The sequence below is a fragment of the Silene latifolia genome, chromosome 9 (assembly GCF_048544455.1).
Source record: "Silene latifolia isolate original U9 population chromosome 9, ASM4854445v1, whole genome shotgun sequence".
NCBI lineage: Eukaryota > Viridiplantae > Streptophyta > Magnoliopsida > Caryophyllales > Caryophyllaceae > Silene > Silene latifolia.
Window position 1 is genome coordinate 40,054,258 of NC_133534.1, and position 10,628 is coordinate 40,064,885.

General features: G+C 39.2%; 1 long non-coding RNA gene across 1 annotated transcript; it reads right to left on the reverse strand.

Moving 5' to 3' along the window:
- Positions 1–9,534: 9,534 nt before the first annotated feature.
- LOC141602620 (uncharacterized) lies at positions 9,535–10,330 on the reverse strand. The gene is made up of 3 exons (XR_012524568.1): positions 10,171–10,330; positions 9,929–10,013; positions 9,535–9,829 (listed from the first exon to the last, which is right to left on the reverse strand). It is a non-coding gene; the product is annotated as an uncharacterized LOC141602620 (long non-coding RNA).
- Positions 10,331–10,628: the final 298 nt, after the last annotated feature.

The following is a 10,628-nucleotide window of genomic DNA, read 5'->3' on the forward strand; positions in this document are numbered from 1 at the left end:
TTTCTACAAGATGGAGAAAGGATGCATTGCAATTCAGATTATCAGAATGTGATGGTGAACAAATGGAAACAAATAGTAGCGCTGATGCAAAAGAAGTTGCGATGGTGAAGTTGTGGTCAGAAGTTCATGCAACCATTGGTTTACTTCGTGGAACGAGTGAGACTGAAGTTGTGAACTTAAGCTCGTTAATTAGAGAGTTCAAGGAGAAACTTTTACCGTACAAGAAGGATTTAACAAAGCAGCAGGAATTTGAGCGAATCCTTGGTTGCCCCCCCAGTGACGAGGTAACAATACTTCCACCAAAACAATCGAAAAACAAAGGCAGCGGTAAAAGAATGGTGTCAGCTAAGGCTAAAGCCATTGCCTTGGCTTGTAAGCCAAAGCGCATGTGTAATAATTGTAAACAAATGGCACACCACGATAAACGGAATCGCCCTAACCCATTCTCGAGCATCCACCGTCTTCACCAAAGATCAAGCGAGTAGAAGAAGAAGAAGAAGAAGAAGAAGAGAAGAAGAAGAAGAAGAAGAAGAAGAAGAAGAAGAAGAAGACGAAGAAAACGAAGAAGAAGAATAGAGAAACTTAAACATGTAGTAGTAGGCGGTAGAAAAATACCCCGTCTCAACAAATTATTTACAATCTTTTTTTCTTTAAAAGGTAAAAATCCGGTGAGACGGAAGGGTCGTTAATAGCTAGCTTTTGTCTATTTTGAAGGGGGTTGCACCTTCCGGTTTGTATAACTTGATAATATGGTCCGTGAAGTTTCAAGCTAATGTTGTATAACTCTTTTACATTATTTTGACGACTTACATTTCATGGCAACATATCCGATATTGAAAAGTGGCTTTAAGAATGAATTATAATTTCAGTGGCTTTAAGTACAACTCTTACCCATATATGGATAAATGTACTTCACAGAGTGTATAACTCTTGTTCACATATTGTATAACTGTTGTTATTTTTTGTAAAACTCATAACTGTCTAATAACAATTGCCTTTTACATAACTGCAGTCATATGTTGTATAACTCTGGTACACAGTTTGTATAACTGTTGATGTTTTTTCTATAACTCTTAGCTGACTGATAAATTTTGCCTTTTTTTCACAACTGCGGTCATGTGATGTATAAGTCCTGTACATGATTTATATAACTTTACTTCACAGAGTGTATAACTCTAATACTTATTTGCGAAACTTGGATTTTAATTATCACTGACAAAGATGATATAGTAACAATCTATGACAAAAAGTTGTCTAAGTTGTCAAGGAGTTTCATGACAACATACTAGAGTTGCAAAAAAAGAGGATACATAATCAAAAGGAAATAAATTCTATCTTTTAGCAGGTTTTTTTTGGTCCTCTCCGCTTTGCTTTCCGTCGGCTTCTAATTGCTTGGCGATCGTAATTTATCGCCGATGAAACCATTGACCTTGTCCAGAATCGATTCCCTCGATGATGTTCATGTCGGCTAGGAGAAGCGTCGCCGCCAATAACTGGATCACCAAATAGCGACGGTTCACCTTCCTCTCGAGATCAACGTGATCAAACCTTTCCCCCTCGTACATTAACATGTGCATCATGGCGAACAAGCCAGACTCGGTGTCATTTATAGTTTGATGATGCCAGGCAAACGGGATCGACGGAATCGAACGCCGGCATGTCTTTCCCTCCGTTCTTCTCTTTGACCCTCGACTCCACGTAGTCGCTCATGAGGCTCTTTGCGCAGAGGCAAGAACGTCAAAAAGTGAGATTGTAAAAGCGGTGACCCCACTTTTTAGTTGTTGAACATAATTACAATTTAATTCCACTTACAACAATGTGACCGACTTTGCATATCTCCGATTGCCGCGGACTTGAATAGTACTTATGATCCGGAAGATCAATCGTCCTAGAATTAAAGTTGATACACACACATGCATAATGGGCTTCAATCTTAATGGGTACGAAGATTAAATCAGCCTTGAAGCTGAAATCATCCCCATCGGTTCGAATACGCCCCACGTATTGTACAACTGTCGGTGTCCGGTGTTTGTTGGACGGGGTCTCGCACAAGGTTCATGATTATTTCTGTTCAAGTAGCAGTATATGTGTGAGAATACCGGTGGAGTTATAGGGGTTGTGCATTGGAGTTGCACAATACCTCTTATAGCATAATGAAGAATGCCACGAGTTCATACTTGGTTGTTAATAACTCCTCAAAACAAAGTGTTTAACTCGTATGGGAATGTATAACTTTAGACTTAATTTCCACTTTGTGAAAGTTTTAAAGAGGGTATGTGCAACTCTTATAACATATTAAAGGGATTGATTAGGACAATACCATATGACGGATACCGAAGAAAGACGAACGAAAAAGCCCGCAATCCTCTGCCTCCAATCGATTAAGCAACAAGGACCAACACTCAATCACTTTTTCATCCATTGGCGTCTCGGGGAGCATAGACAACATTTTCAACCTATTAATTGTTCCGTGCCGGCCATAACTCACAAGTGGTTCACCGTAGTTCGAGACAGAAAGGAGTTAATCGGCTATAACGTATACTAAATGGGAAGGTAATCGCTATTAAAATGACCGCATGACTTCACCTTTGGTGAAACGTATAATCATAGTTTAGGAATGTGTAACCCCATTAACGATATTTATAACTTCAGTGATGAAACATATAACTCCATGTATCACTCTAGGTATAACTCCAGGCCTCTAATGTATAACTCCAAAGTATATATTGTACAACTCGACCATATCTTTGTAAAACTCTACTCAAAATACGGTAGAATTCCCAGTATGGAAATGTGACTATATTAATAAAACTTAATATGATAAAAAAATAGGATTTTAGACAAACTTACTCATTTGGAAATTTGTAGTCATCAAAAAAGTAGTCACCACTTGTTTGCGATACACCGGGATGTCCCTAGTTAATGCCTTGTTCATCTTCATCATCTTGGCAACCACGGTAAGGTCGGCGTCTAGTTCGCCGACATATTTGGTGCAACCAAGGCCGTCGCCCTTACCCCGGGAGCGGCTATTAAGCAATTTGAGAGGGCCCGACGGACGGCGTCCGGCCCAGGGCTACTTTGGAAGGTGGAGTCCGGAAGGTTGAACTGACCTTAGAGCAAGGTCGTTTAGCGTAATCTGTTCTCACCGGCGTTTCCAACACCTCTCTTCCTTCCACTTGTGTTCTTGGGTGACCTATGTTTATCACGCACCTCCTCCAATTCACGGTCTTTAAGCTCCTTAAAAGCTGATACCCTGGATAACACATCTTCCCTGTCCACGTTAATGTCACTGAGGACAAGGGTTGCAGCAATTTCCGCTCGCATGAGGTCATTGCTTTCCTCAGTCCCTAGGGTACAGTCGAATGGCTCTCCACGGTACAGCAACATATGAACCATGACGTACGGACCACGTCATTGGCGGTATGTCCTGCTCCCGCCGATTGAATTTAATGTTGACAAAAGGGAACCCTTCAACTCTCTTGCCTTTGTCGAGCCCTTTGTAGGCCATATACTTTCCCATTGCATCAGCCTGGCGGAAGTTAGGCAAGGCGTTTAAAAGCGGATTACCAATTAAGAAAACAAATGGAGATAATAATTAATCTAGTCACCAGTTTGATAGGACTTACGATGAATCGCGCAATCCCTCCGTCACGGTAGTTTGAAGTTCGTCCTCGTAAGAACGATTATCAAGATACTCGATCCGCTCCGACAGAAATTTATACATATGCAAGAGTAATGATCTTCATCACCGGTGCTTTACGGGACGAAAACCTACACACATGCACCAAAAATCTAAGAGTTATAAAACATAATAAGCAGATTAGAGGCATACATATTGTGCGTAGTTGGAATTATACTTTCTATTGCTAGAGTTATACATTATATGAGTAGAGTTGCACAATCAATTGCTAGAGTTACACAAGTATATTGTTGCGATTGTACATTATGTGCGATAAGCATTTGCACTGGAGTTATACATTTATCGTATATGCTTACGAGTTGTACTTTATGTGCATAGAGTTATACATTCTATGGCAAGAGTTATACATTATATGTCCAGAGTTATGGAGTGAAGTTAGCCACTCATCGAAACTCTAAGCGTATCTTTGTCTAGCTCTACACAAAATAATGTATAACTTCGGTCTCCGCAACGAATAACTCTAGTCATTCTGAAAGCTAGAGTTATATAATGTATAACTCTTGCAATAGAATGTATAACTCTAGCCATAAAATATATAACTGTAAGCATATACAGTGTAGTGTATAATTCCAGGTATTACTCTAGGTATAACTCAAGGCCTAACTCCAAAGCATATATTGTACAACTCTAAGCATATACTGTTAAACTCTAGGGAAATAATGTATCATTCCAGTATGTAAATGTCTCTATATTGATATCTGAGCTCACCATATCGGAGTCCAGTTGGAATGGACTAGGACACGACTCTTGCCACATGTCCCACGCGTAACAAAAGCCTTCAGAATGATCAACAACCAAGTTTTTCTTCCTGCCTTGCCAAATTTCAATTGCTAGGGCCTATAAAAATGATAGACGGGGGTTGGCAGCTTGTATCACAAGGTACGTACAGGTTGTCACAAAATAACTTGCGGAGTTCGAGCACACTTACAGAGTGACTTAGGCCAAAGAAACAGTGAACTTGAACTTGAAGCAATTTGCGGTGTTCGCGTGCGTAACCTGATTGAGTAGCACGGACCGGTGATCGATGACATTTCCCAGAATCTGTTTCCCGGGCATCATCGACTGGAGATCGATACGCGTTATGCAGTTTGGTGTGGGATATGTGACCAATTGTTCCCTACAAAGGATTAGCAAAATTGAGACACGCAGCAAGGGGATGCATTCATGGCCTGTTTGTCTGTCGTATTGAAATATAGGTAAAAATTATCTTTTACTTACGATTTATTATGGTCGTGGAATTCATCAAATACATAATCCATTACATCCTTCCTCACCCTGAACACCGTCCTGAAACGTTCCTTGTTAAAACGCAACCACTGTGAGCATACGTGCTGGTCAGGTTCGGGTGCCCCGCAATCCCGAGAACAACCTAGGTTCTCAGGTACAATGTCCATACACGGAAGGGGGTCAGCTGAATGCAGCAAGAAGGGGTGGTGGATCATGTCACATCGCGGCACATAAATAGGGGGTGGATGTGGTGCAACCGGCTCAACCCTAGCATCAGCGATTTCAACTACCAAACCTTCTTTGGCAGCACCGATCATTCGCTCCTCAACCCCGGCAAATGCCTCATTCACCTCTGCCGTGCTCATGAAAGTCAGGGGGATTTCATTTCCAGTACATTCAGTTGAAGGATTCCCCCGGGTGATCTCCGCACCCTCGACAACATCTACGTTTACTCCCCCATTGTTAGAATGTTGTCCAACATTCTCAATTACATCCTTTTTCAAAGTGGCCTGAATGAAAAATAAAAAAATTAAACGTATAACTCTGGCCATAAAATGTATAACTGTAAGCATAAAATGTATAACTCTGGCCATATAATGTATAACTGTAAGCATATACACTATAATGTAAAACTCTACTGTATAACTCTAGATATACCTCCAGCTATCTAATGTATAACTCTAAAGCATCTATTGTATAACTCTAGTCATATCTTTGTATAAAGCGTGGTCGATATCTTGGTTAAGAGTTGTACAAACCGGCCGTTCTGATTATACTACGATTACAAGGCCTCAACATAAGTTTCAACAAGGTTATACTATATCAACATAGAGTTATACACTACCAATAAACAAAAAAAAAAACATTGTATAAAAAGTATTTATCGCAAATTAAAAAAATTACCTCGCCACCAGGACCACTCCCGTACGCTGGCTGGAGGTCCACATGCGACTTCCTTCATTTCAAGCAGAGAAAAGACACTCCATCAATTCTTGTGTGTCCAAACCCAGTCCGGGACCGTAGATTTTTTCATCGCCTTTTTCGACGGTTGATTGTCTGACAATCTTTCAACATTTTCTTGCAATCCCTCCCCATGAACTTGCTCATGCACCTCATCACCTACCACGGGGCGAGATTCAGCATTCTCTGACCATCCGTCAGCTTGGCCTACAATGTCTGCTGCTCCTTCATGGTCAGTGTCTGACAATCTTCCACCATTTTCAGCATTTTCATTCAATCCGTCCTCATGAACGTGCTCATGCCCCTCATCACCTTTCCAGAGACGAGCCTCATCGTCCTTTGACGGTCCAAGAGTTTCGTCAATTTCCTCCTCGGTGTAACGCGCCTCCAACAACAGTTCTCTGACAGTTGGGGCGGGGGTGCACACAACTTGATCCTCTAACCCGCGCTATCGGTGACAACGGCTTAGAAACGACTGTATCACCTCCCACTTCCTCCATAATCTTTGACCATGAAACTGCAACTGATTTCGTTGGTGTCTCGGCTGTGACGGACTCTAGACGCGGCTCAACACGCGGGTTACCACCCCTGCCACCCGCATCATTGGCGAGACTAGACAGAACTTCACTTATTTGACGCGTAGATGCATCGATTCCGTCGATTTTTGGGAGGCTCGGTAACTACCTCTCCAAATGCGGGAGCGTTACCCACGAAACCTTGACCTTTCGCAACTGCTCGCTTCCTCTACGTACTTTTGAATCTTTTCACCCTCAAAGAATTCTTGAGAGGCCTGACTAGGATTTAGGCCCGTCGGATCACTAATTCTGACTTTGATCCGTGCGGTTGCATGTGCGTACCATGAATAGAACACAATAGCGTTCCTTTGCATTTGTAGATAAAGCTCGTGGGTACCCTGAATCCAAGAAGTACACTAAGTTAGTTATATTATAATATATGGGTACGTTAAGCTGAAACAGAATCCATCTGCAGAAATATATAATAGTTTGCACTTACATCGTGACCCTAGCTTTCAATTCCTGGTCATCCTCGCCTTTGATGGTAGTTCTATCTGAAGGAACTTCTTCTCAGAACTTGGGCAGGAGAGAGAGGGTGGGGGGCTGTTAGCAACAGTTGTTTGGGTTCACGCGGGCCGCTGAGGCTGCTACTGTCCTTACTCCTTCCATAAGAGGGGTCTTGAAGGCACCTTGGATACCTGGTCTTAGACAAGGTTAAAGTACCCAATCCCCCTTGACCCACCTCAAATTTTACCCTCTCTACAAGCGCAGTTTCATCCCAATGTTTGATCAAAGGTAGATCATGTTCACAAGGCTTACCCTTGTAATCATATCGCTGAAAGTAGCTTATCATGAGGAACGGGATACACCCGTTCAACATTGTTACCCCGTTTTTACTGATCTACCCCGCTTTCACCGTCATGTCCAAAATATAAGAGCACCAGTCAAAATGCGGGATGGCTTTAGGATCTTCTACTGACCCTTAACAGCTTCCAATCTATCCCGTTGTTTGGGGTGGGAGCGAGGAATGAAGACATACAGAACAAAACAAATAGGCGGCAAAATTGATCGTCCGCCTCCTCGTACTCCATAAGTTGCTTGAAAACTTTCCCTAAGGGTATTGAACTATTCCCTTTGGCCACCCCGTACGCTTGCCGCCATTTATCCTTCAGCTCCTTATTCTCGGGATCGGTGGACCCCTTCTGCGAGCTCACAGGCACCAAAGGGAGAGGGTCGAAAGGTAACAAGAAACGAGTCATGCACGTCATGCTTATCGATCATAAACTCCTTCTTCCGCGAAGCCCCGAACACATATGACCCGTCAGAGAAGGACTCAAGAACAGTGCGAACGTGTGCAAGTGGGAAGTCTGCTAATCTTGAGTTCCAAAAGGCCACCAAACCTAATTTTCTTAATGACGGACACTGATCCTCATTAAGCTTTTCAATGACAGAGACAAGTCTTTGAGGTCGACACGAAACCGTTACTTCATGCACCCTCTTTACCCTTGGCTTGGCCTCAACCATCTTGGGAAAAGCAAGGACAACACACAAAATTAGACATATTGTAGTTGCAATTAGAGATATTTGGAACAAAGAAATAGTCATCTTTGTGAATTAAAGTAATACAATAGATAGTCGAGTTATACAAAATATAAGAAAAGTTATACATTCGATAATAGAGTTAATCAGAAATATCAAGAGTTATACATTCTAACAAAGAAAAGTTATTCAAAATGTAATCGAGTTATACAACAAATGACAACGATTATAAAAGGGTCAAACTTTGAACCGAGAATCGCTCCTTCTCAGACTTGGTACAACATCCATCTGTAGGTGACAAACAAAAAGGGATTCAGATTAATAAAGACGATTATACATATAATAACAAGTTATCTAATGTGTAACTCTAGGCATATAATGTATAACTCCAGGAATAAAATGTACAACTCTAACCAAATATTGTATCTCCAGTTATACATTATGACAGCAGAAGTTATTCAACATGTAATCAGAGTTATACAACAAATGACTGCGATAAAATGTATAACTCTAGCAATAGAAAGTATAACTCTGGTCATGTAATGTATAACTCTAGTCCTAGATGTATAACTCTAGCAATAGAAAGTATAACTCTGGTCATGTAATGTATAACTCTAGTCCTAGATGTATAACTGTAAGCATATACAGTATAATGAATAACTCCAGGAATAACTCCAGGTATAAGTCCAGGCATCTAATGTATAACTCCAAAGTATAAATTGTATAACTCTAGCTATATATTGTATATATCCAGGTATAAATTGTATAACTGTAGGCATATATTGTATAACTCTATGAATGGAAACTAATTAAAAGTATAGTCATACATATAACAATTAGAGTTTGACATTATGAAGAAGGAGTTGGTCACAGAATCAGAAGAACTATACATCTAGAACCCAGAGTTATACATCTATGAACCAGAGTTATACATATTGCGTACTAAAGTTATACATCTATTAACCAGTTTTTTACATTAATTACCCAGAGTTACAATGTATAACTGTAAGCATATACAGTATAATGAATAACTCCAGGTATAAGTCAAGGCATCTAATGTATAACTCCAAAGTATAAATTGTATAACTCTAGCTATATATTGTATATATCCAGGTATAAATTGTATAACTGTAGGCATATATTGTATAACTCTATGAATGGAAACTAATTAAAAGTATAGTCATACATATAACAATTAGAGTTTGACATTATGAAGAAGGAGTTGGTCACGAGAATCGGAAGAGCTATACATCTAGAACCAGAATTATACATCTATTAACCAGTTTTTTACATTAATTACCCAGAGTTACAATGTATAACTGTAAGCATATACAGTATAATGAATAACTCCAGGAATAACTCCAGGCATCTAATGTATAACTCCAAAGTATAAATTGTATAACTCTAGCTATATATTGTATATATCCAGGTATAAATTGTATAATTGTAGGCATATATTGTATAACTCTATGAATGGAAACTAATTAAAAGTATAGTCATACATATAACAATTAGAGTTTGACATTATAAAGAAGGAGTTGGTCACAGAATCAGAAGAGCTATACATCTAGAACCCAGAGTTATACATCTAGCAACCAGAGTTATACATATTGCGTACTAAAGTTATACATCTATTAACCACAGTTTTACATTAATTACCCAGTGTTATACATATTGAGTACATCTATTAACCAGTTTTTTACATTAATTACCCAGAGTTATACATCTATTAACCAGAGTTTTACATTAATTACCCAGAGTTATACATATTGAGTACTATAGTTATACATCTAGTAAGCAGAGTTAGACATCTAGTAACGTATAAATCAAAATCGAAACTTTTAACCTGGATATCAACTCCCGTGTCAATACTTTCTACAACATCCATCTGTAGATGACAAACAATTGGGATTAGAGTTATACAGATATTTAATTGAAGTTACAAATCATTCTATAAGAGTTATACCAACAACACGAGATTTTTTACCTTCGATTCAGATTTCTTGGAAGATTTCTTGGCATTTTTCTTGGCAAAAACCATTGTTAATTATCAAAATGACCTCGAATTTGATCTGCACAACCATAATTAACAATTGAACAAATAAACATCAACAAACCCATAATTGAAAATTGAAAAATCAAATGAACTCTTTTTATGATAGTTTAACAAAGGCAATAATTAACAAAAAAACAAACTACAAATCTTTGAATAAGGAATGGAGAAAATACCTTATAAAAAAATGGAGACAGGCGAGTTTGCACGCGAGTTGGTATTAATTTGTAGTGATGAAAATGGCGTTTGTTAGGATGGAGTTAATTGGTAGTGATGAAAATGGAGTTATCAGAATTGTGAAGAAAGAAAAGGAAGACGAAATGACAGGAAATAGAGGGAAAAATACCCGCAAGTTGTTTTGAATTGTCTAGAAAATGAGGAGGGAAATGATCATTGGTGATGGACAAACAGTGTTGCATGCATGGGTTAGTGGGTAAGAGGAGAGAGGTAAATCAAAAATATTAGTTTAATGGGGTTTAGTGGGGTTTGCGCCAAATCGTGGCCATTGCTTTGCTTGATCCAACCGTCCACATTAGGACTTATGGACTTAATATATGTAAGGACCTTAGTTGATCTCTTCTCTATATATATATATATATATATATATATATATATATATATATATATATATATA